This window comes from Cibotium barometz, chromosome 45, assembly GCF_041138505.1.
Source record: "Cibotium barometz isolate CiBa-2024 chromosome 45, ASM4113850v1, whole genome shotgun sequence".
NCBI lineage: Eukaryota > Viridiplantae > Streptophyta > Polypodiopsida > Cyatheales > Cibotiaceae > Cibotium > Cibotium barometz.
In genome coordinates, this window is record NC_141090.1 from 37,378,303 (window position 1) to 37,403,482 (window position 25,180).

Genomic DNA, 25,180 nt, shown 5'->3' on the forward strand with positions numbered 1-25,180 from the left:
CTGTCTGGCTCTTTGCTTCTTGTCATCTAGGCAAGAGAATTCATGCACTTGCATCAAGCACTTTGTACACCAATTATTGGCATGCATGGGCAATAAAAGACAAGGCTTTGTAAGAGAGTAGATGCGTGTTTTCATGATTGCATTTTCCACTTCAAGGGTCAATCATGCAACACAAGTCAACCTTGGTTAGGTGCAATCTAAGCTGTGTTTAATGAGCTAGCAATTGAAGTTCCTAAAACTTTAGCAATGTGCTTTGTAATTAAGTGAGAGAAACAATGGAGTGTTTATTTTAATGGTGTCACTTTGTTCTAGAATTGGTGCAGGTAGTTAATGGTGCTATACCATGTGCTGTTATAGTGGATTGGGAGTTTGTACAACTCAGAACTTCTAAACTTTAGTGCATTTTGAAGCGCAGACTTAATTACAGCTAACATTTCCCTGCATTTTGAGAATTGAGACGACGAAGCTAATGACAAAAGCATTTCTCTGTTCGAGTCTTAGAACGAGCTTGCTCGCTTCTGATCCCGGCTCATACATTTTAACACTAAGTTTTTAGAATAGCTGGCTGCCATGCATGATGAAGGTGCTTAATCAGCTAGCAATTGCTCCCCAAAAAAATTGGTAAGATGCAGCTTTGATCTTGCTTGCTGTTTTTTCTTTTGATATATATCAATAAATGAATATTGAATTACACAAGTAGATTTATCACATTATAAATGCAAATAAATAAATAACTTATAGATTTGTGTTATTTTCATGTACTTATTATAGATGACATAAAAAAACACACATGTCACATATACGTGTGCACGCACGTGTGAAATATTTGAAATTCGGTTGCCATGGGTAGACTTATTTTCTTCTGATATATACGTAAATGAATTACATTTATAACATTATAAATGCAAATAAATAAATATCTTATAGATGGGAATTTTTATGTGCTTGTTATTTTTATAGATGATATATGAAAACGCACATGTCACACATATATACGTGTGCATGCACGTGTGAATTATGGAGTTGAATTTGGCTTAAGCAAAAGGACTTGTGGTTTATTTTTATATAAAGATGAAGCATTTCACATGTGAAATGAAAGTAAAAATTAGAAGAGGGTTTTTAGTCTTATTTGTCTGAGTTTAAAAAATTAATTCTCGTTTTTATTGTTATGTAGGTGTTAAAATATCATGATTACCACACGATATTTTGGCGATAGATATTAAATAAGGAAGGGAAATGCTTCAAAATGATTTTGAAACAAGTGGTCACCATGTAAGTGCATTATCACAAACTATACACAACTCTATAACGATTCACTATCCTCTACTTTTCATGGTTGAAAGTGCTCTTCTAAACACGAGAAGGACATATTCCTATGATTATAGTTTTAAGGGGAGACTTAGTGCTATGACTATAGTTTTAAGGGGAGACTTAGTGCTATGATTATAGTTTTAAGGGGAGACATAGTGTCACTCCTCCCCATACCTTGTGTATGGTCTTCCCCCCCACAAAAAAAAGACCCAATTACACACAAATTAAGCACTGTCATAGACAAAACAACGAACTTCATCAATGACTAATACTGGTGGTTAACATTTTAATGTGAAAGGGATTCAACGATTAGAGCATCCATTTTGTTCTTGATGATTACTCTCAAAATTTTAATAGGTATACTTCAAATAACATCCTTGTTGTTGTGTTGATGAGCAAATTCAAAATTGACGAGTTTGGTGAAATATAGCAAGTTTTTTCGTATTTTAGTATAATTTTTTATGGGAAATTTTAAAAATTTTGCAAATATTTAACGACCAAAATGCTAAAAAATGCACATGATGCTCGTCAAAAAGCAACTATGTTGGATGCTATGAAGAATGGGCTTGACCTTTAGAAGTAGTGATGGATATTCTGTTGGTAAAATGGTTGTCATAGATAGAATGATCGCTTGTCATGGCTCATGACGGCCATTATTTAAGGCTCCATCCAACGTGGAATTTTGACACTTTCTAGGGACACATGGAATCCTTGAAGTGACTCCCAATCCACCCATGCATGGTTATGCTTTGTATACAAGCTAACAAACTAGACCTTAAATGCAAGTGATGTAAAGTGACTCCCAATCCACCCATGCATGGTTATGCTTTGTATACAAGCTAACAAACTAGACCTTAAATGCAAGTGATGTAACTGCATAAATCATGGTATAAATAATGATTGGAACTACATTTATGCGTGCAATGTACCAAACTTGATGGAGTCCAATTCATGATATAAGACCAACATGACATACATTAATTAATATACATATGTATGCGTGCAATGTACCAAACTTGATGGAGTCCAATTCATGATATAAGACCAACATGACATACATTAATTAATATACATATAATAGGAGTCCCTACTGTTGTTAATATATCATTACATTAGTACAAGGATCACCAAAGCCCATTCAAATCTATTTATTATAGACCAAGTCTATGTATGACTATACTTAAACCCTAAACCGAGCTTCAGAGATAGAGACTTCTTTGTTTCAAGGGTAATTAATCAATAGCCTCATCATGGGTCGCATACAGGTTTTAGATACGTTTTTGGGCAAAATCAAAATAAAAAACGAACACGCCGGCCATGGGGCTCGAACCCATGACCACAAGGTTAAGAGCCTTGCGCTCTACCAACTGAGCTAGGCCGGCCACCGATTTTCAGAAAAGGTTTGTCGTTAATTGTAAAAAAAAAACTCGCCTCACTTTTTGACAACTTATTTCAAAAAAGGAAATCATATTATTGTAATTTTTGTAAAAACATTTATTTTTAGTGTTATAAATCCTATTTTTAATTTGGTTTTTCATATCTTTAGTATTTTTTGTATCAGCAATTTGATTAAAGGAGTTTTAAACAACGTGAAATTTTTTAAAATAATGCCACAAGATACTTGGCGAATTAAAATAGCAAGTTCACCTATCTTGTAAAGTTTATGATAAGTCTGTCCACACTAGCCAACTTGTTGAGTTGGTTAAACCAGATAGTAGGTTTTTGTAACTGCATGTGCAACAAGAGTAGATTTTGACACTAGGTTTGAGGAGGGAAGAATAATTGTTGTGGCTAGTCATTGGAAGAGAAATAGCCACTATGCACCTTTCATTGGAAATTAAAGACAAAGATTGTACCCTCTTCAATAAACTTGTGTGGAAAATATCAAGAAACATTTAGAAAATGTGTTTCTTAGGTAGCGTCCATGCTCATATCTTATTTATATGAGCTCAATTTTACTCAACAGTTTACATTGTTAGCAAATGACAAAATAAATGCATCTTTGTGATCACGTTTGGTTTTTCTACTATTTTATACCCTAAGTGTTTCATATGATATAAGTGAAAACTTTGATACATGAGTTACTAGTTGATTTCAACTCACAATGTATTTGGATTGGAGAAGCATAGCTTTTTGCTCATTTGTATAAATTCCAACACGGCCCAAAAATAGTCGCGCTTTTGCAAAACACCGTCAATATTTCACCTAGCACTTACATCTCAATTTGAAAGGTGAGTACATGTATTTACCTAGCCCCAACTTATACAACATTGTTAAGATAATAGTACCTATGCCTTATCTTCAAAGACAAGTACTTGTAATTGCCAAGTTTCTAATGCAAGTACTTGTATTTTTTAAGCCTCAACTTGTGTGAAAATTGTTATGCTCTTTTGGCTATTATAATTAGGATTTTTTTAATAGAGATTTTATCAACAAGTCTAGACATTATAACAATTTCTGGAAAGCTTAGGCCCCCATAAACATGCACAAAGACCCATGGTGTTACCACTTAGGCTGCTAGAGCTTGAGTGCCAGCCAGACCATCATATTAATTCAAGAAGAACAACAAGAAAAAAAGAGATGGTCAAACCATCTTATAACTGAATATCCAACACACATCTACATCCACTTTGATTTATGTTTTCCCATGAAAACCATGACAATTAAAATCTTTTGCTTCTTTTTCTTCTTCGAGTCGACTTGTACTAAGCCACTTAAACCCAATGATGAGAAGAGTAATTGTATGGCCACTTAAACCCAATAGTGAGAAGACTAACTATATGGCCACTTAAACTCAATAGTGACAAGCATGTTCTTGCATGAGAACCAAGAGATGCATAACACTTTACCAATGTGGCTATATCCCTTGCACACTGATGTAACCCCCTCCAAAGTGAGCTCATGGGAGAGAAAGATTAGCAATTATATATCTAAAAATGAAAATGCTCATGTGTGCAAACCCCACAAAGATGTGCACATGAGCAACGGGATGTACCATTACACACACAAACAATTAAATGTGTTACCATTCTTACAAAAAATGGGTAACTAATTTAAATCTCTCTCTCTCTCTCTCTCTCTCTCTCTCTCTCTCTCTCTCTCTCTCTCTCTCTCAAAGTTCTGAGTTATGATGTATTCAAAAACTCAAAAGCTGATTGAAATCTCTCAAGATGCAAGCTAACAAGCTTGATCCCTCTCTCGTAAAACAATATAGTTCTCCTATGATGTATTCGAAAATTCAATATAGTTCAGCAATATGTATTTACTGTAAAAGGTCAGCAACATAGATAATAACTAGATGTATGATTAAAAAACACTACATGGGGACACACATAAACTTAGATGGAGCTCTTGAGAAATCAAAATGAGCAAAGGGTAGTAGCATCTAGTTGCTTATATAGGTAAACACAAAAAACCCATAAAGAATTATTCCAAAGCTTAAATGTCCCATAGCTTCTAGACATTAAATACAGACCTATAGAAATGCAAGAAAGTTTTCTCCAAGCTATAAAACGTAGTTTCAACATATGGTATCATTACACAATGAATAGGCAATGATATAGATGAAACCCTAGTAACCAATAGACCACATACACTAGAAAAGGCCACAAGGAAATGGTAAAACACTAGAATCTAAAGCAAATAAATTAAAAATGAAGCTCAATAAATAAGTCTTAAAAACCCTTTATTGGAATACAAAATAAAGCAAATCCTCCTTGGGTTCATCCGAGTGGTAGCACCCTTGCCTCTTAAAAAAGGGAGGTACAATGTTCAAATCTACCCACTCCCAAGTGGTGCCATGTACTTTCAGTACCTCCTTCGCCCCAAAAACAAAAACATATAAAGCAAAGAGTTGTATAAGAGGGACTGTATTTGCATATGTATTGGATGAGCTTGATCATGAACCCTTTCTTCAGTGGGATGACCTTGACTCAAACTTCTGGAGTTGAGTGGCCAACATGGCCAGCTACACAATGTTACTACCTACACTAGCCTAGGCAATGAATCAAGCAATGAATCCATCACTCCATATACAAGCATGTATTACTGCAAACATCCTAGGTATAAATAGCTCATTTGGGAGTGTATATGTGTGTGTGTCTGTGGTGGATTATTTTCCCCTATATTTGCATTAGATTTATAATAGATCGCATCTTGCAGTTATTGCTTTAATTTTAAAGAAATAGAAATCTCTTTGCAAGCCTCCTATCTAGGCACTATTATGAACCAAGACATGCCAAAAGATCCATATGGACAAGCACATATGTCCATTGCGTGCAAATGAATAACATAGGTGGGTACTAAAGATTCATGATAAGACATATTGGTGCCTATGAAACTTTTTCAAATCCTTCACTACAACAGAAAGAGGGGTAGCGGCATTTATAGTGTGGCTTTTATAAAGGGAACTAGAAAAGTGTCGGGGTGTAAGTGTCGCTATAAGAAAAGCTATTTTTTCAACGCTATAAGCATCGGTATAACTGACGCTATAATCGCCGCTCATGGCACTGAGAATAAATTTTTTTGGGGACAAATTGGGGTATTATCCCCAATCTGCTCCATATTAATTCAATATGTTGAACAAATGGTAGATCCAATTTTTATACACAAACATATCAAAATACATGTAAAAATTAACTCACACATAAGTAATTAAACAAGTGAAACATACATTTGAAATATATTAAAACCTAAAAACTTGTTTGTATTAAATTCAAAATACCATGGAAAGCAAGTTACATTGAGTATGAAATGAAAAATGCCATAGAAGGAGAGTTACATCTTGTATTAAAGCCAAAATGCCATGATAGGCAAGCTACATCGAGTTATATGGAATACACAAAGACAAAGGTAAAACACATAATGATAATGTAGGCCGGTCTCGTCATCATCAACATCATCCTCGTCCTCCTCACTTATTGCCTCTTCTTCATCTTCCTATATACAAACATAAGATTAAGTAATATTAAAATACAAATAAGATAAAATTTTCCACACACTCTCTCTACCATACCAATGCAATAGACTTGCGGGGCTAACTGTGAGAGTCACTCTATATCTGGATCATCAACGATGGACACCGAACAACAGGCTACTGAACTTCTTGAGTCTAGATCCTCCTCCCACATATCTACATCATAAAAACATAGCTATTATGTGTATAGAACAAGGAGGACCTAAAAAACATATCTATAATATGCATTCTCTATGCATGCATAGAGCTTTTAGCACTGTTATGAGAAAAATAGGTAATTGATGAGGGTTACCTAAAAAGATTCCCTCCCAAAATGTGTGAAATCTAAAAAATGACTTAAAAACATAGTTTTTTGAAAACACATCTAGAATTCCATGTATACATTTAAAAATTACATGAATTTTGCTACATTCTTTCAAGATTGAGAACACGTGTGACCTTCGTAGATTTATAAACTGCTGTTGTTTGTGACATAAAAATAAACTTAACTTATAGGCATAGAAGTCTACACAACTTAAAGAAATATTAATCTTTTTCAAATAAAATTTTATTTTATAAATTTCAAGAATGTAAGGCACTTTTTTTAATAGACTTTCTTGGGACAAATTCTACCACTATGCATAAATAGGCATATCATTTGACAAGCACTCAAAAAATATTAGAATACATAACATTATAAGCTACATAATTTATGAAAAATCCTACAAACATCTTTGAGTCTATTTCTAGACCTAAATAGCAAAGCCTTTAGTATATACTTACTTTGATAGTTTGCATGACATAATTATTTGCTCTATTATTTATAAGCAGGCAGTGGGCATGATATACAACCAATGCTAAGAGTTTAAAGAGGTTAGCTTATAGGTGTGCAAAGGTAGACTTCTATTCATATATATATTCAGAAGATGGTAACTATGGAGGCTCTACGTAAACTTAAGCATGTTAAAAGAGTAGAAAATTAAAATGTTTTTTTTGGACAGAACAATTTTAGAGGCAGACATCATATAGCCTAAATTTTGACCCATGTAGGCATTTGTTGTCATGAAAAAAATTCCTGTTATGCAATATGGATAATGGAGGCGGGAAGAAATTGTAGCCTATATCATATACATATGTGGTGGTGGCAAAAATTCATAGTTTGCATATGTTGATGTTTGATCCAGATAGCCATTATCATGAACATAGGTGATGGTATGTCTAAGAGCAGTATAGAAATGAGCTCTAGTTTCAATTATTTAGAGTACGTGTGAAGGATGTTGAGAGATGGTATGTCTAAGGGTAGTGTAGAATGAGCTTTGGTTATAATTACTTGGAGGACATGTGCACGATGCTGAGAGATGCAATCTTTGGCCGTGACATTGTCTTTGTGTACAAAGAGAAAAGAGAGGATCTTAGGGCTTCTTTAATGGTGGTAGAGAGGAGCTTGGAGCTTTCATGATGGCGATAGATTCAAGGTCCCCTATGCTAGAGAGCATACTATTACACATAGGCATGGCAGAGTCAAGGCTCACATGCACCCCCTCCCCAACATAGATGGTCCCACCATGTGCATTTACTTATAGTTCTTCAGCTTTAAAATTGAATTGTAGAACAAAAATCGGGATTGGCGAATCAATCCACTCATGGTTTTCCAAATCAATGGAGCCTTTCACATTTGGATCAAAACTAATGGATTACAGGTCATCATGGATTATCTCATCTAGCTCTTTTGCTATCATGAATTTTTGGCATCTACTATGTAGCGATATTATTTATGACTAATGGATTACAGGTTATCATGGATTATCTCATCTAGCTCTTTTTCTATCATGAATTTTTGGCATCTACTATGTAGCGATATTATTTATGATACAAAGGTTACATGAATACATAGCTTAGCGCTTTCATTCGCGTAAGCAAGCTCAAACAACTTATTCCATAAATTTTGAGTACCAACAACGACTATGCTTCGATGCGATATGAAGACTAGTCGTGTTTGTATATCGCATCGAAACATAGTCATGTTAGTACTCAAAATTTATGGAATAGGTCATCTGAGCATGCCATATGTAGCCGTCACATTGCTCTATGACGTATGCGTATTACATTGAAACATAGTCATGTTGTTACTCAAAATTTGTGGAATAGGTTGTCTGAGCATGTTGCATGAATGGATTCACTAAAACAGACTGTTTGTGAAAATGAACCTCGGATCCTTTAACTTTCATCTCCAAAGCATTTGAAAACATCAAGTTTTGTGGTAGAGTTGATGTTTTGCATCAACTTTGATACAGAACGTCAAGTTGTGTGGAAATGTTGATATTTTGGCATCAACTCGATGTAAAACATCAACTTTTAGTATAACAGTTGATGTTTTGCATCGAGTTGATTCAAAACATCAACTTTTCCACAAAACTTGATGTTTTCGGATGTGAATGATGATGAGCTTGATGCAATCTTGGATGATTCTCTGATGAATTTTGTATGTATTAATATGTATTCCAAGCAGGTCTATGCTTCTTTTGTATGCCATAAAGATGATCTTGATGATGCTCATGAGGTGCTGGGTCTTGATAAGATAGAGCAAGATATGTATGTGGGAAGTCTCATATGCTTGGAAATGAAAGTTGATGCAAAATATCAAGTTTTATGAAAAAGTTGATGTTTTACATGATGCAAAACACCAACTTTTTCACAATACTTGATGTTTTGCATCAAAGTTGATGCAAAACATCAAGTTTTGTGGGAAAGTTGATGACATCATCTTTTGTGGAAAAGTTGATGTTTTGCATAACGTTGATGCAAAACATCAAGTTGTGTAAAAAAGTTGATCTTCTGCATAGAAAGTTGATGTTTTGCATATACAGTTGATGTTTGCATCAACTTAATGCAAAATATCAAATTTTCATAAAAGTTAATGTTTTGTATCAAGTTGATGGAAAACATCAATTCTTAGCTTAGAAGTTCTTACTCTGCATTAAGATGGTTGCAAATGTTATAGCTAAAAGATCCTTACCATGTGTAGTAACCAATTGGATTCAAACCCAAGTCTCTACCTGATATTTTACAAAAACGTATTTTGAAAAGTATAAACTTTTGTTTCTTAAAGCGAGCTTTTTCATGCTTTCTAAACTCATTTAATAACTAAAATTACCATTTTAACTCCTTTTTATCACATCAAGGACATATCTTCTTAAAAAATGGGTGTGTAATTATTTTTCAAAATTAGACAACTTTTAAATAGCTTATTCATGATATTTTAAAATTCATCTATACGACGTAACAAACTCTTAAAAAAGTATATATTATCAATTAAGAAATTGTGATACTCAGTTTCTTCAAAATAGATTTTTATACTACTCTCATCAAGAGCCAAAATAGGGTTTTATAATTAAGATAATAGTTGTATCAAGATAACGGTTTTGTAATATAGTTCCATATTTGGAATTCAATCAATTGAATGAGAAAAGTGAAATTCCTAGCATATTGTAATTAATGGATATTTTATCTAAATTCAAAGATGAATTTAAGATAAATTTATTTTATCTATGAGAAATATTTAAATGATAAAAGAGGAATTCCTATGACATTTGGAATTTAATCATTTAGATGGGAAAAGGAAAATTCCTAGCATATTGAATTAATTGATATTTTATGAATTTATTTTATGAGAAATATTTGATTGATAAAAGAGGAATTCCCATGACATTGGAATGCAATGCAAAAAGAGGAATTCCCATGGTATTTGAGATCCAAGAAATTAAATGGGAAGAAGAGAAATTTTTAGTATAATTCAATTTATGAATATTTATCAAAAGTGGAAATATGGGTAGAATTGATTTTTATAAACCCCATGAATTCTTTTATTCAAAAGAGGAATATTGAATATAATTCAAATGAGAAATTGAGAGGGAAAATTAGTCGTCGAGAAAAAGAACCTTTATCTAGGCCAAGTAATTGGCAGAAATTTAGGAAAAGTCCCATTATCGGTATCAAAGTAGAAAAAACTACCAAAGGGAAATAGGATGTGGAACGGATGTGATAAGATATAAATGGGATGTGATAAGATGTAAATGGGATGTGATAGGATGTGAATGGATGTAAATGGGATGCGATAAGATGTGAATGGGATGCGATAAGATGTGAATGGATGTGATAAGATGTAAATGGGATGCGATAGGATGTGAATGGATGTGATAAGATGTAAATGGGATGCGATAGGATGTGATAAGATGAAAATAAGATGCGATAAGATGTGAATGGGATGTGGTGTGATGAAAATGAATGGGGATGAGATGTGAAGAAAATGGATGTGGATGAGAATGATGAGATGAGAATGAGATGAAAATGGATGTGGATGAGAAAGATGAGATGAGAATGAGATGAGAGGATATGTGAAAGGGTGAGATGTGGATGTGGATGTGTATGTGAAAGAATGGATGTGCATGTGTATGTGAAATAATGGATGTGGATGTGTATGTGAAAGAATGGATGTGGATGTGAATGTGAAAGAATGGATGTGGATGTGTATGCAAAAGAAGGGATGTGGATATGTATGTGAAAGAATGGATGTGGATGTGTATGTGAAAGAATGGATGTGGATGTGTATGTGAAAGGATGTGATGTGATATAAAGGGATGTGGATGTGTATGTGAAAGAATGGATGTGGATGTGGATGTGTATGGATAGATGTGGGTAGTCGTACATGTGAACGATTGGATGTATGTGGATGAATGAGATGAGATGTGTATGAATGAGACATGATGTGGATAGATGTGATGTGATGTAATGTGGATAGAATGTATGGGATGGGATGGTGATGAGAATGAATGTGATGGATATGAATGAATGTGATGTGATGGATGTGATGTAAATGAATGTGATGGACGTGAATAGATGTGATGTGATGTGAATCGGGATGTGAATGAATGTGATGTGAATCGGGATGTGAATGAATGAGATGTGATGTCATGTGAATCAGGATGTGAATGAATGAGATGTGATGACATGTGAATCGCGATGTGAATGAGTAATATGGGATGTGAGTGGATGAGATGTGAATCGGGATGTGAATGAATGAGATGTGATGTGATGTAAATTGGGTTAGATGTGAGTGGATGATATGTGATGTGAATGAATATGATGTGATGAGATGTGGATATGGGTAGATGTGAGTGGATGAGATCTGATGTGAGGATAAATGAAGAAAGATGTGATGAGATGGAAAATGATGTGATGAGAATGGGAATACATATGAAATGAATGTGGATTAAGTAATATGGATTGATGTTGTGGAACAATGTGGAAAGACGAGAGTTCGTTATAGAAACTGTATTTATGACCTATTTTTAAATGACTGTTTTATGTCAAGAATGGTGGGGAAGCATTTTGATTGTCTTTTGAATGAGGTCGTGTGGAGACCTAACTGATAAAGTTGCAATAGTTGACGGAGAGTCAACGGAGGACATCTCACGTAGCAAGGTCGTGAGACTGAGGTCTTGCCCAGCCTCGGTGGAGACCTAAGTGATAAAGTTTAAATAGCTCACGAAGAGTCAACGGAGGACATCTCGCGTAGCAAGGTCGATTTAAATGGTGAGCTCCCGTTACGGTGGAGGAGGGACTAAGGAAGCGGCCTATGAGTGAAACGCTAGGTGACCTACGAAGGATCCTAGAGGGTGCTGACCATACAGTGCTTGGGCTCTGGGTCACCAAAGATACCCACACGTGCATCGAGGAAGATATTGGAACAAGGAGTAAGAGTTGTTTTCTGAAATCGGGCATGGATCTGGTTGATTGACCTTGCTGGTCCTCAACGGATAAGTCCATGGCTCTTTTATATGGATCTGTTGGTCGGGTGGTTGATCTTGATGATCTTCGACGGAGATTCCATTTTAATTTTATAAAGTGAATATATTGTTGGGTACTATGAGCTAGGAACTATCGAAAAGGCCCTTGAGTGGATAGGTGGTGAGCGTTCTAGTTACCAATAATGCCATAGGTTCACCGATGAATGATTAGAAATGAGAATTCAACCGGATATTTTGGAGGATTATGATCAGTGATACTATGGTTTCATTAAAAGATTGTTTTAAAGTCAGCTAAATCTGTGAAAAAGGTAATTTCATATTGGGTGTGTAAGTTGTGTGACTAGCGTTAAGTTTGCATGAATATCTAGCTAGGGGACCTGGGAACTCTTTTCCCTGGTACCCGGGACAAAACCTAACCGAATTCCTAATTGGATCCCATCACTACAGTGGTTGGGCGGTTGGCTAACCCATGGGACTAGATGGGGTTAGGCTGGACTGATGGATCCCTAAAATGAGACTCATTTTTGTTATAGTACGATAGATGAAGTAAATCCTGGACAGTCCTTGTTCTATGGAAAAGAATCAATGGCTGTGCCTCTCGATGAGGAAAAAAGAATTGGTCTCTATGATCCAAGTGCAAGTTTCTTCCTTGATTTGACCAAGTGACTTACAGGTTCGGTCGGATCAGTTTGGTCAGTGAATGACCTTGACTACGTTAGAGTAAAAATATCCTGGAGGAATAGCCCGTGCTTTCCGAGCGAGGGAAGTTTTTCCAGGCTCGTCGATTTTGGAAGAACCGAGGGATTAGTCTCTTTTCCGGATATCTGTGGGCGAGGCCTCGAGCGAGGGACCCTGCCCTGCACAAGAAGTGCTACTTCCACTGCTAGTACCCCCGAATTCGTTGCGCGGAGGGGGCAAAGATCTTTCAGCACCTTACTATCGTCCGTGGAGATTCCTTGTTTTGAGACAATGTGTCCCAAGATTACTCCGTGCCAAGCCCAAAATTGGCATTTAAGAGGATTGAGAGAGATGCTGTAGAGTCGTCTAGCACTTTCCGTATAAACACTCTAAGTGTGCTTTCCAAGTAGAGTTGGCACAGAGGTCATCCATGAAGACTCGAAGGAATTTTCGAAGATATTCCTTATAGGCCGTGCACATTAGATGTTGGAAGGTGCATGGGGGGTTGGTTAGCCTGCAAAGGCTATTTTCTATTAATCCTTTGGGTCGGTCAACACTGGATTGTATCCAGAGAATCCATCAAGGAAGCTGTAGGCTTCCTTTCCTACAACTTTCTCGAGCACATGCTCCATGAAGGGTAATGTACTATAGCGACATTGACATTTTTGAGGTCTACACACTTGCACTTTTTCGTTCTTTTTGGGTACTATCACTATGGGTGAAACCCATTCTATGTGCTCTATCTTGTAGATGAATCCAGCGTCTATAAGTCTTTCTATCTCCTATGGGTACTATCACTATGGGTGAAACCCATTTTATGTGCTCTATCTTGTAGATGAATCCAGCGTCTATAAGTCTTTCTATCTCCTCTCGGACCATCTTGGAGTATTTGGGATTCATAGGATATGCCCTTTGCTTTACTAGTCTCACTCCTTCTACCATGGGAATGGTATGTTTGACCACTGCAATGTCTGTGTACTTCTATGCGAAGAATTCCTGAAATTGTATGAGAGGAGTGACTAGGTCTTTTTTTTCTTTAGCTCTAAGAGGTCTTCCCCTAAGTAGATGGGTCTTGGATCCTCCCCTAGGCCTACTTAGTTAACTTCTTTAACTTTGGCTGGACCATCATAAGAGGTCCTTGGCTGGACCATCATAAGAGGTCCTTGGCTCTCCATCATGGGTTCTTTGGGCCGAGTCATATTGCACAAAATGATCGACCATTTGTGAAAGTCCTGAAGTGCTTGGGGACTTCTCCTCAGCTTTAGTGCTTTCTTCTTCTATTAGTTTTTTGGCTTCTTTTTCTATAAGCACTAACTTTTTTTTACGTGCTTTGTGCACGGAGCAGTAGAGATTTTGGGGTTTAGGTTGGGAATCAATGGGCTCCTTTAGTTTAGAGATGACTGTATTGACTAGAATGGAGAAATTAGCGAGCTCCCTTTGCCACCATGAAGTATGCGTGCGCATCTACATATTTTAGCCAATGTGTTTTTGAGTCAGTAGGGAAGACATATGTCTCTTTTCCACATAACCATTGGGTTTAAGAGTTCTGTGTGGATGGTTCCCACGTAATTGTTCCTCCCTATTGTCATTCCCAGGCTCATGACTTGCTATTTCACGCATACATGCGGCGCTTAGCATGTAGAGGGATGTGATTTCTTAACTGTTAGTTGTAGTGAACCAGGTTCCTGTGCGTCTTGGAAGTATGTCCAAGGTATTAAGGATATGCCTACAATTCTCATAGTCTTCCATCTCTAGGAGAGGTGAAAAATCCATGCTATCCTCCTCTTCATTGGTCATCTTATGGCATGTTCGACCATAAGTGTATTGGGTTGTTATACTATACTGAATCCTCTGTGAAGGGTTGACCACTCATGGGATGGACTTTGCAAGTGCGCAGGCTGACCTTTAATCATTTGGTCTTTCTTCCAGATATAGATATGATTAGTGTCCTAGTCATGGATCATTTTGGCCTCTCTCATCATCATGAAGGGACATCCTAGGATGCAATCATATGAAATAGGTTGTTGGCTGAAGTTCATCATCACCACAAAGGTGTATTGGAAGTTGGTCCCAAGGATCTTGATCTTTAAATCCCTCAGGAGGCCTATGGACCTTGTGGTTGCACCATTAGCAAGTTTTACAGGTTTTGCTATATCATCCATGGCAAGTGCTCCCCATTTCTCCCCAGCACTGTTTAGTAACAATGCTCACTCCCACTCCTCCATCTAAGACGGTGGTGACTTGAAGGCCATCAAAGGTTATGGGGGTAGTGCTATGTTGAGTTCATCTCCTTCAAAGTATTGCCCTATTTTGTTGACTCAAACAGTGGCAGTGCAAGTGATTCCATGGGGCTCTATGAATTCATCCTCATCTATCTTGTTATTGGAGCTTTCTAGCTCTACGGGATCTTGCATTCCTGCTCCTAGGTGTCCTTCCATCCAATCCTTCAAATCTTTCCATAAGCTCGGGCTACCTTGGAGTAAGGTGCCAATGGGGATTTGGATTTAAAAAGATAGGAAGGAGGAGAGACTTGCAATGTCTCTAGGAATAGATGTAGTTTCTTGACCTAGATCACCCTTGTCCGTGTTAGGATCTTGTGGGTGTAGGGTATCGGAACCTGGACTTCCGTGTCAGTACTTTTTGGGTGGCCATCTCCTAGGTTTTTTAGATATTCCACTAGATATTCCGCAACAAGCTATTGGTGCTACCACTTGAGGAGGTCTCTCAGAGGGTACTTAGTCATGGAAACCCCTGTTATGTTCTTGAGCTTCCTTAGTCTTATGTTGGAGATCGAGGGACAGGCTTCAAGGTATGCTATTTGAGGCTCATCCTCCAATTGAGCTTGACTATCTTTGACCAACTCTTGAGCTACCTTTAGACTTTCGTTCTCTTCAATGGGGTTAGGATATTCAGCTAACTTTCAAGGTAGCTATTTGGGGTCTATCTATGCTCTAACGAGAGGGGCTGAAGGTAGTACCTTCCCCCCTCAGACGAGGAGGTTGACTCATTATGACCACACGACTATCCCCCTTGCCTATCTTTGTGGCCTTCTTCTTTCACGAGTGTCTTGTCATGCGTGCTTAATCCAAGAATACCTTTTGGGATAGAACCTTTGCGTGTCTAGGGTGTCCCTGATTTTTTGAGGTTGATGCATCAGCTAGCAAAATGTGAGGTATGGCCCTTCTTTTACTTTGGATTTTGGTAACTACATTAAGAGAGGGACCTTATGGATGAAGCCATCTCATACACTTTAGCATTTTGGTAACTACATTAGGAGAGGGACCTTATGGATGAAGCCATCTCATACACTTTAGCAAATTAATGCTTGTACTAGGGTTAGCTTCATATGTTTTCCCCATTGTGCTAGTTCTTGGTGGATAGGCCTTGTAAATATGGTCTATTCCGCACCCCGTGCATAAGGGAGTTAAGGTGGAGGTACTCACATGTGTACTAGCCATCCCTTTTTTGACCAGACATTCAGCTACTCGGTGAGGTCATGTGCAGTTATAACATTGCATGGGTGGTCGTTTGGCCATGTTATTCAAGTCTCATCCCTGGGAGTTGGGTTGCTAGGTATATGGGGTACATCTAGTCTCCCTCCCCATGACATAGTGACTTAAGATCTGGGAGGGTGGATTCTTTGATTCGAAGGGCTCGAAGGTGGTCCCTTCTGCAGCTTCCCCCTCATCACCCTCTTTGAAAATTCAATCAAGGCTAATTGATGAACGGGGGTGATTCAAGGTAATGGGGCCTATGGTGGTAGTATAGGGGGGGTGGTAAGAACACTTTAGGTACCCTAAGAATTCTTCCTCTTTGAGCCATTTCATGGCTTGGTTGAGGTGCATTATGCAATTCTGGTGCTGGCAAGGCCAGTGGTTGTCTAGGGTTTGCTGGCAAGGCTTGGGGTAAGGCTCGGACTTGAGCAGCTCTTTAATGGTGGTATAATAATTTGTAGTTTCATGATTTCCCCATCTTTGGTAATAAGCGTGCAATAGAGAGTGGGACGGGGTCTCAAATGTGGACACTCCATGCTAGTATGGTTAGCTCGACATATCAGGCACCACACTAACTCCCTCTTTGGGTAAGGATGGGGTTGGTTGACTTGATCCCCGTCCTTTGCTTGTTCTCCAATGTTGGGTCATTTGCTGCATATCAAGGCTATTGCCAACCATTCTATCCGAGGTATATCCTGTGAGGCGGGTACTATTGGTACATTGGTGTGGAGGGTTGATAGGATTGTACAGGGTAGGCTAGAGGGCTCTTGACTAAGGTTTGGCATAGGCCTATAGTTTTGGTATGAGTTGGCCATTCTAGTGGCTGGCATGGCCCCCCAGACTAGTGGATTAGTTTGGGTTATAGATTGTCGGATTTTGTGTTTCCTAGGATAAAGTTTTTGAGTCTTGAAGCAAGACTTCTTTGTGAATGCAAGGGGGAATGTGGGTTTTGCTCTAAGGTACGTGGTCTGTCCATGCATTGGGCCACCAATCCACCTGTCCCTAGGTCATGGGTAGTGCATCCTGTGCTAGGATGCTCCTCGCTCTCATTGGTGTGCTATCAAGGGCTAACACCATTTGGCTCCGCACTGTGTTGACAAAGGGTTTGATCTTACAAGGCGAGGGAATTTCAAAAGGGTCTACATCATCGAACAAAGGGTTGTTTCACACCGATTTCCTCAAGCGTAAGTGCATGAATGTGGGAAGTGAAAGTGTTAAACCCCCCTCTGAATAGCTTTTTTTATTTTCTTCTCTTTTTCTTAAAAAAAAGGTAAAGGTAAGGCCGTATGCTGGTTAAAGAATGGGCGTTCTCTTCTAAAAGGTACAAGCATTATTTTCTAAAAGGCATGGATGTGGTTGAGCAAGGAACGGACGTACGCTTATGGAAGTCATGGATGCATTCTTTTAGAGGAGGCACATATGTGGTTGGGAAAATGGTACGGGCATTCACTTGTGAAGGAATGAGTGTACGCTTGTGAAGCAACAGGTGTATGCATGCTTGGTTAGGTAGATCTTCGAAGTGTGTAGGGACGACGTGCCTTCTGACAACCACCCCCAGTATTCTCTTAATTGTGCAGATGTACCCTTTTTGTACCCCTCTTGTGAGACCCCTGCCCCCTCCGAGGGCATTGACGATGGAAACAGCGTCAGCCTCTCACGCAGGGCGGGGATCCACACTCGGGGCCTCGCCCGCGGGATGTCCAAACAAGAGACTAGCCTAGCGGTTCCTCCAAAATCGAGCCCTGAAAAACTTCCCTCGCCTGGAAGGCACGGGTGATTCCGCCATGGGAAAATCTTCAAAGGGGGGAATTAATCTAATGAGTCAAAGTCTTAACTAGTTTAACTGATATCCGACCGAACCTGAAGTCACATGGTCAGATCAAGGAAGAGACTTGCACTTGGTCCATAGAATCACGGCTTTTTTCCTCCTTTAATGAGGCACAGCCGGCTGATTCCCTCCCACAGAACAAGGGTCTTCTCAAGACTTAATCTAACTAACATAACTAATCGTATCTTAATTGTTTCGCAGGAATCCCCCGATCCAGCCATGGGTTAGCCGACCACTGTATTGGTGGGATTCCTTTTATAAGGATTTTGGTCATGTTTTGCCGCCCGGGTACCGAGGAAAAGAGTTCCCAGACCCCCTAGTCAGCTTTCAAGCAAAATTTAAAGTAGGCAATGAAAATCATAATATTACTAATCTTTAAAATAATCCTTCAATGAAAATCATAATATTTCATTCTCCAAAATTTTGAGTCCATTGTGTTACAAAATAGATCATCTGGACTCTCCATTGAAGACCAGCTGGCCAACCAATGAGATCCAATATCAAAATTTGATTCATAAAAATCTTTCTTTTTAGTCCATCTGAATCTTCCTCAACACACAAATGGGTGTCCTAGGGCAACCGCGAGCCCGTGCATCACCTGGTCAGAACCCTCGAGGATCCTCCTTAGGTGTCCTAGCACTTCACTCAGAAATGCCTTCGTCGGTCCTTGCCCATCGTATCGGAAGCGCACCATTTTAATCGTACCGAGGCAAGACCTCGGCAGGCTTTGCCACGAGCGATGTCCCTCGACGACTCCCCGCGCCAGTTGTTGCAACGAACCTCCTCTTAGTAAAACACATGCTAAATGCTTCCTCCAACATTCTGGCATAAAATAGTTCTTTAAATGAAAAACAGAGGCTCTATGCAAGTAAAATTCCTAGTTTGAGATTGGTTCCACAAAACCACTTTTTCCTTAATTCCCAATTTCATATTGAGAATCCTTGATCTCTCATCAGGGTAATCTACCCATCATTTAACTGATTGTCCAACTAGATTCTTGGTGATTTTGGTCAAAGAAAAACTAGTTTAGTTCACGGTAGTCTATTCTTTGTATTTAGGAATTGGAATTGGTCACACGAAGTTTTTGCGATTTAGATCGAGAGATGGAAAAGTAGGTTTACTGTCCGTCCCTCTCGTAGTCTAACCAAAATCATTCGGTTTAGTTCTAACAAGGATTTTTCTCAGATAAACATCTATTTTTCGATAAATACCAATTTAGTGATTTAACCAAATAAAATATCTAGAGATATTCTTTCTACCATTTAATTTCTCAACCTTAATTCCCTAGGTGGAATTATGGTGAAAATTCCTCTTTTGTCATTAAAAATTAATTCAAATCTTTCTCTACTTAAATATCATAAAAACTCTTCTTTTAATTAAATACAATTATCTATTTTTTAAATAAGCTTAAAAATCCTCTTTTTCTCATTTAGTGAGTGCAATCCAAATGTCATGGGAATTCCTCTTTCATCATAAAACAAATCTATCTAAAATTTCTCTTTAAATTAAATAAATATTCAATATTCCAAATATACCAAGAATTCATCTTTTTCCATTTAAATGATTGAATTCCGAATATGATGGGAATTCCTCTTTCATCATTTAAATTTATTCATGCATAAAATAATTTTAACTAAAATTTCTCTTAAAAATTAAATAAAAATATCCATTAATTTAAATATAACAAGAATTTCACTTTTTCCATTTAAATGATTGAATTCTAAATATGATGGGAATTCCTCTTTTATCATTTAAATTTTTCTTATGTATAAAAATAAATTTAACTAACATTTCTCTTAAAATTGAATAAAAATGTCCATTAATCCAAATATGATAAGAATTCCACTTTTTTCATTTAAATGATTGATTTCCAAACATGATGGAAATTCCTCTTTTATCATTTAAATTTATTCATGCATAAAATAACTTATCTAAAATTCTTCTTTAAATTTAAATAAAATATCTATTATTTTTATATTCCAAATTTTCTCTTTCTCCATTGGAATACATGGATCTCCATTATCATGGGAATTCCTCTTTTATCATAAAAATGAAATTACTAAAAGTTCTTCTTTTTCTCTAATTAACTATTTATGCATAAACATTAAAAATTAATTTTCCATGGATATGATGAGAATTGTTCTTTTAACATAGGATGACTAATCCTAGAATATGGTAGGAAGTCCTCTTTTCACATTATGCATAAAAATTATTTATGTGTTAATTTCTAAAAATTTTGCCATAGCTTCGTTGCTATTACTGATAATTTTTAATAATTTTGAAAAGCATAAGACTAGTAATACACTTATGATAGATTAACTATCAATAGATCTAAATACAATTTATGGATCTAAATCATAATTTTATCATAATTTATGTAACATAAAAGCATTAAAAAGCCATTTCTTTAGCCTCTAGCTTGACTAGCATAGAGTTTGATTTTAGAATTAAGAATTGCTCCATGAGAAGCATCATCTGAATAGAGAATTGGTCATAGGAATGACGATTCTTGCTGGGGGAGAGAGAGAGATATACTTAAATTGTTGGGGGAGAGAGAGATATACTTAAAAAACATCCTAAATTAAGCATAAATGTAAACCTTTTATGATTAATCATTAGAATTCATTAGAGAGCTTCATTTGCATTCAAAAACCATTCCTTTGAATACTTCTCAAGCTTGAGAGGGGTTGAGAAGTGAAAAACATTTAGAATATTAAAGAAAAAACCGTAAAGTCACATCTTACCTCTTGTTTTGCTTGTTTCTCTATTCTCTCAGAAGAGGTCCCCAACCAATCAATTGGTTAGTATGTTGAGAGGAAATCTCCAAGGAAGGTTGAAGAGAGAGAAGCTCCAATCTCTCCAAAAATGTAGAGGATTTTTAGGAGATAATAGAAAATATACTTATTTTAAGGTAATATTGGCATGGTCTAGTTCACAGATGAGAATACAAAAGAATGAGGGTCTATTTATAGGTGAGGGAGGCCACTAACTGAGTCCAACTAAGTTCTAGAATTTTCCAGCTTCAGTTTGGTTGAATTTGGACAAGATTTGGACTAGTTTAGCTCTCTTTTTGATCCCAGTTTGATCCAGGAGAGAGGAGAGATAAAAATATCTTAATATTTTTGAATTTAAAACTCATTCACATGTGTGAAATAGGTGCCTCCTTGAAGTCTCCCCCTTTCCTTACCAAGGTGTCAAAATTGTATGATTACTCCAAAATATTTTATTTTTTTAGTAATATCTCATAGTTTTTAACTAATAAACCTTGTACTCAATCAACAACTCATCTTATGTGGGCATTTACTCATTTTTGGGTATTTTCTTTTATTCATTGGATTTATCTCATCCCAACACTTGGATTAATCTTATTGTTCCATAGGAACCTTAATTGGACCATAATCCAAAAAATTCAGATAATCTTGACCCTTAGGCTAAGGTCTTTTAAATCATTTTTAATTGATTCCTAATGCACCTTGGAAAATTTATTTTGATTTTATATTTCAAGGAAATATATTTTTGATATTTGTAGAATTTATATATCTAAAAATATCTCAATATTGAATTACCACTCTCTAAAATCACTCTCTAGACAAAAACAAGGAAAAATAATATTTTCTTGTATTCAAAAATAGGGAATGATTACAGGGGATTGAAGTAAAGGCTTATTCATTATTCAGGGGCTCAGGAGGAATCTTACACCTCTTCAATGCTCTTTATGCCGTTATATATAACACTGTTTATATTTATGAAGTAGATTTGAAAAGATCTGCCCAGAAGGAAGGAATGGGCATGTCTCTGAGAAGGGAACAAAGGTACGCTTCTCAGAAGATAGGTAGAGCTAAAAAATGCGCCAAACCTCCTCTTGAGATTTTTGAGATTTTGGGTTTTTTCTTGATGATTTGTTTTGTGTTTTCTTCTTGTGAGTGGCTTAAGTTAACCTCCAGCTACCCAACGGTACCTAAAATGCTTAACAAAAACTATTTACCTAAGACTAATTAAGGGATAAATCTACTTGTGCAAGTTTTAAAAAATGTTGAAGGAAACCAAATTGATGAACTTCAAGAGCAAAATTAGGCACTTACTTGTGTTTCCCACTTTCGATGAAGACTCCCAAGCTTCTCATGCTCCATTGAACTCCATTGTTGAGGAAAACAAGATCAAACAAACAAACAAACATACCAAAACATACAACTACCGACGGATTTGCATTCTAATCGGGCTAAGAATGACTCTAGCAAGTGATATAGTGTGGAGGACCCTAAACTAAATGCCTATCCTCAGCAATGGCACCAAAGATGTTAATGAAATCAACATGCTACCTTGCACAAGAGAGGGAGAGAAGAAGAGAAGGAAGACCATGCAAGGGTTGGTTTAGGAACTAGAAAATAGCCAACCCTATTGAGGGTTAGTTCCCCTATGTGAGGCCACTAGGGGCTCACTCCACCTCCACTTGTGTCACTCAAATAGAGCTTCCAAAATCCAGCAAAGAGGAAGGGAGCTATGGAGAGCTCAACCTTTACTCCATGCCTTTGTGTGTGCAAGAGTAATCTCAAGAATAAGACAAAGGGAGGGAGAAGAGGAAGTAAGACAAGAACCATCACCTACATGCACACCACCACAATCAAGCAAGCAAGCCTCAACAAACACAAGCTTACCACCAAAGCCACAAAAGATCGTGTGTGTGTGAGAGAGAAGGCAAAAGTCAATTGTGATAATGGGATTGTCCCTTTTCATATTTCATAAGTCACTTATATACATGAGCTCACTTTTTACAATGGTCAGCTGCCCATTTAACAATTGGGGGCCCAAAATTGAGTTCCTAATGCTATGTACACCTAGGCTTATTCGTGTGACTGGCATTACACGAGCTGTATTCTCGGTCATCCCATATATCTTTTACATGAAGCGCTCGTATTCTCGAATCTTTTACATGAAGCGCTTAGTGTGGTTACATAATAATGAGTTACAAGAAGCATAACCGTGCTTAAAAGAGATGTTAACCAATGTGGTTAACATCACAAGGTTTGGTTGCCTGATGGAGCTGATAATAAGCAACAAGGCACTTTGTGAATGAGGCTATCATAAGTTAAATATCACAATTTTCACTAGAAATATGACATAGTACCTAAGAGCTAATTGATAAATGGAAAGTAGTAATAAGGTGTTGGGGCTAAGACTTTACTCAAGGTGTATAATGCATAATAAATGGATTAAAAGAACTATTGGGAACATTTTGAGCATATAAAACCACATATAAAGCCACTACACAACACACCCTTTTAGCTAGCCTTTGAATTGTGAGCTTATAAAACCATATATAAAGCCACTACACAACACACTCTTTTAGCTAGAATATGAATTATGAGCATATAGAGCTGCATACAAAGCTACTAAATGCATCCCGTTTAGCATATTGAATTGTGAGCATGTAGAACTGCATACAAAGCTACTATAGAAACCCCCTTTTAGCTAGCCTTTGAATTGGAAGTGGTAATACCGTTTGAGTATCCATTTGAGCATCATGTACAAAGTGTTAAGTCGGATTGCCACTTAAAACAAAGTTTCAAGTTAGTTGAAACCCAAAATCTTGGACTTCCGCTTGACACAAGATTAGAGGATTTGGATAGGTTTGATGAGACTGAAAGACTAGTAGCTCAAGAAATCAAGGTAGAATAGAGAAGACAAAAAGCTTGGCATGAAAAATAATCCCCTCACATTTATGTGGTCACATGACACACCACACATCCACCACCACCCACAAAATTTCCACCACATTCTCCTCATGCAATCTCCTTCTTCTACACCACCTTTTCCTTCTACTTCTGTACTAGTCACTTCATCACTATTATGACCATTAACCCATTTGGTTAAAGATCTTCATTTTGTAAGGTGCATGCACCATCTTTTTACAATTTCATGCATACGTTTTGTAAGAAGGCTTTGTGCTATATAAACAATGTACTTAATGGCAAACGAGAAAGTAAAGGACTTCATTTTACAAATGATAGATAGAGCTAGACTAGAATTCAATGACTATTTTCACATCTTGGCTAGGTAAAATATGACAATAGCTCCTTGTATATGAGTTAGTTTATAAACAATTTATGGACTATGTAATAGAAATTCCTCATATCAGTCACTTTATAAAGTTTTTTGACACAATTTATGGACTACGCATGATATAACTTCCTTTTGGCACTATCTTGCGAGCTCTTTACTCTTTTCTCGTGCTTATCGTGTGGTGTCTATGAATCCTTTGTTTAGATGGAAGCTAGTGTGTATTAGGAGAGTGGTTAGATTTGTGCTTAGGACCCTCTTTTCATATTAAGTAGCAAGATTAGCATAAGGTTAGATGAAAACTACTTACTCCCATCTAAGCAAGAAGAGCTCTCTCTAGCTATCCCAATGGCAAAGAGATTATTGGTGTCACAACAAGGGGACAACCTTGCAAGAGGACTAGATCACCATTAAAATGGAAGTTTCTCTTGTGCCTCATTGATAAGTTTAAAATGGTAAAGGATTCTTGGTGTCACAATGAGATAACTTTGGAAAAGGACTAGGTTAGATGAAAATTCCTTGCTCTCATCTAAGCAATAAGTCACGATTAGCCAAAAGACTCACAAACATGAGTGAAGAAAACACAATGTGGATCATTCAAAATCTCAATCAGTTAACATTTGACCACATGAATAAAATCATTACTCATAAATGGAGTGAATCCTCACTCATGAATTTGAGTATTCTAGTCATTATGAATTAACTATATCATGAGAAGAAAATAAACCAAGAAGTTTTTTTATTATAAAAGCACAAAACTTGACTCCCAACACAAGTATTCCCACATTCACCCTCAATGTGAATTTTTATTTGCATGATCAAGATTTCACTCATGACATGATTATTCTTACACTTATGAGTGTGAGTGTACATTCACACTTGTATAATGCTATAGTTACAGTCATTTTTAACTTTCTTCACTAATGATTATGAGTTTCCAAACTCATGAGACAAGAGTTCACACTAATTTCTAATGGACTCAAATCCTTTACTCATGCATCACTTTTGGTTGCTAGATCATCATCTTCTTGATCATAATTCTCTTTCCTAG

At 36.9% G+C, this 25,180-nt stretch overlaps 1 non-coding gene across 1 annotated transcript; it reads right to left on the reverse strand.

Moving 5' to 3' along the window:
• Positions 1 to 2,620: 2,620 nt before the first annotated feature.
• Positions 2,621 to 2,693, reverse strand: TRNAK-CUU (transfer RNA lysine (anticodon CUU)). Its single transcript has one exon. It is a non-coding gene; the product is annotated as a tRNA-Lys (tRNA).
• Positions 2,694 to 25,180: the final 22,487 nt, after the last annotated feature.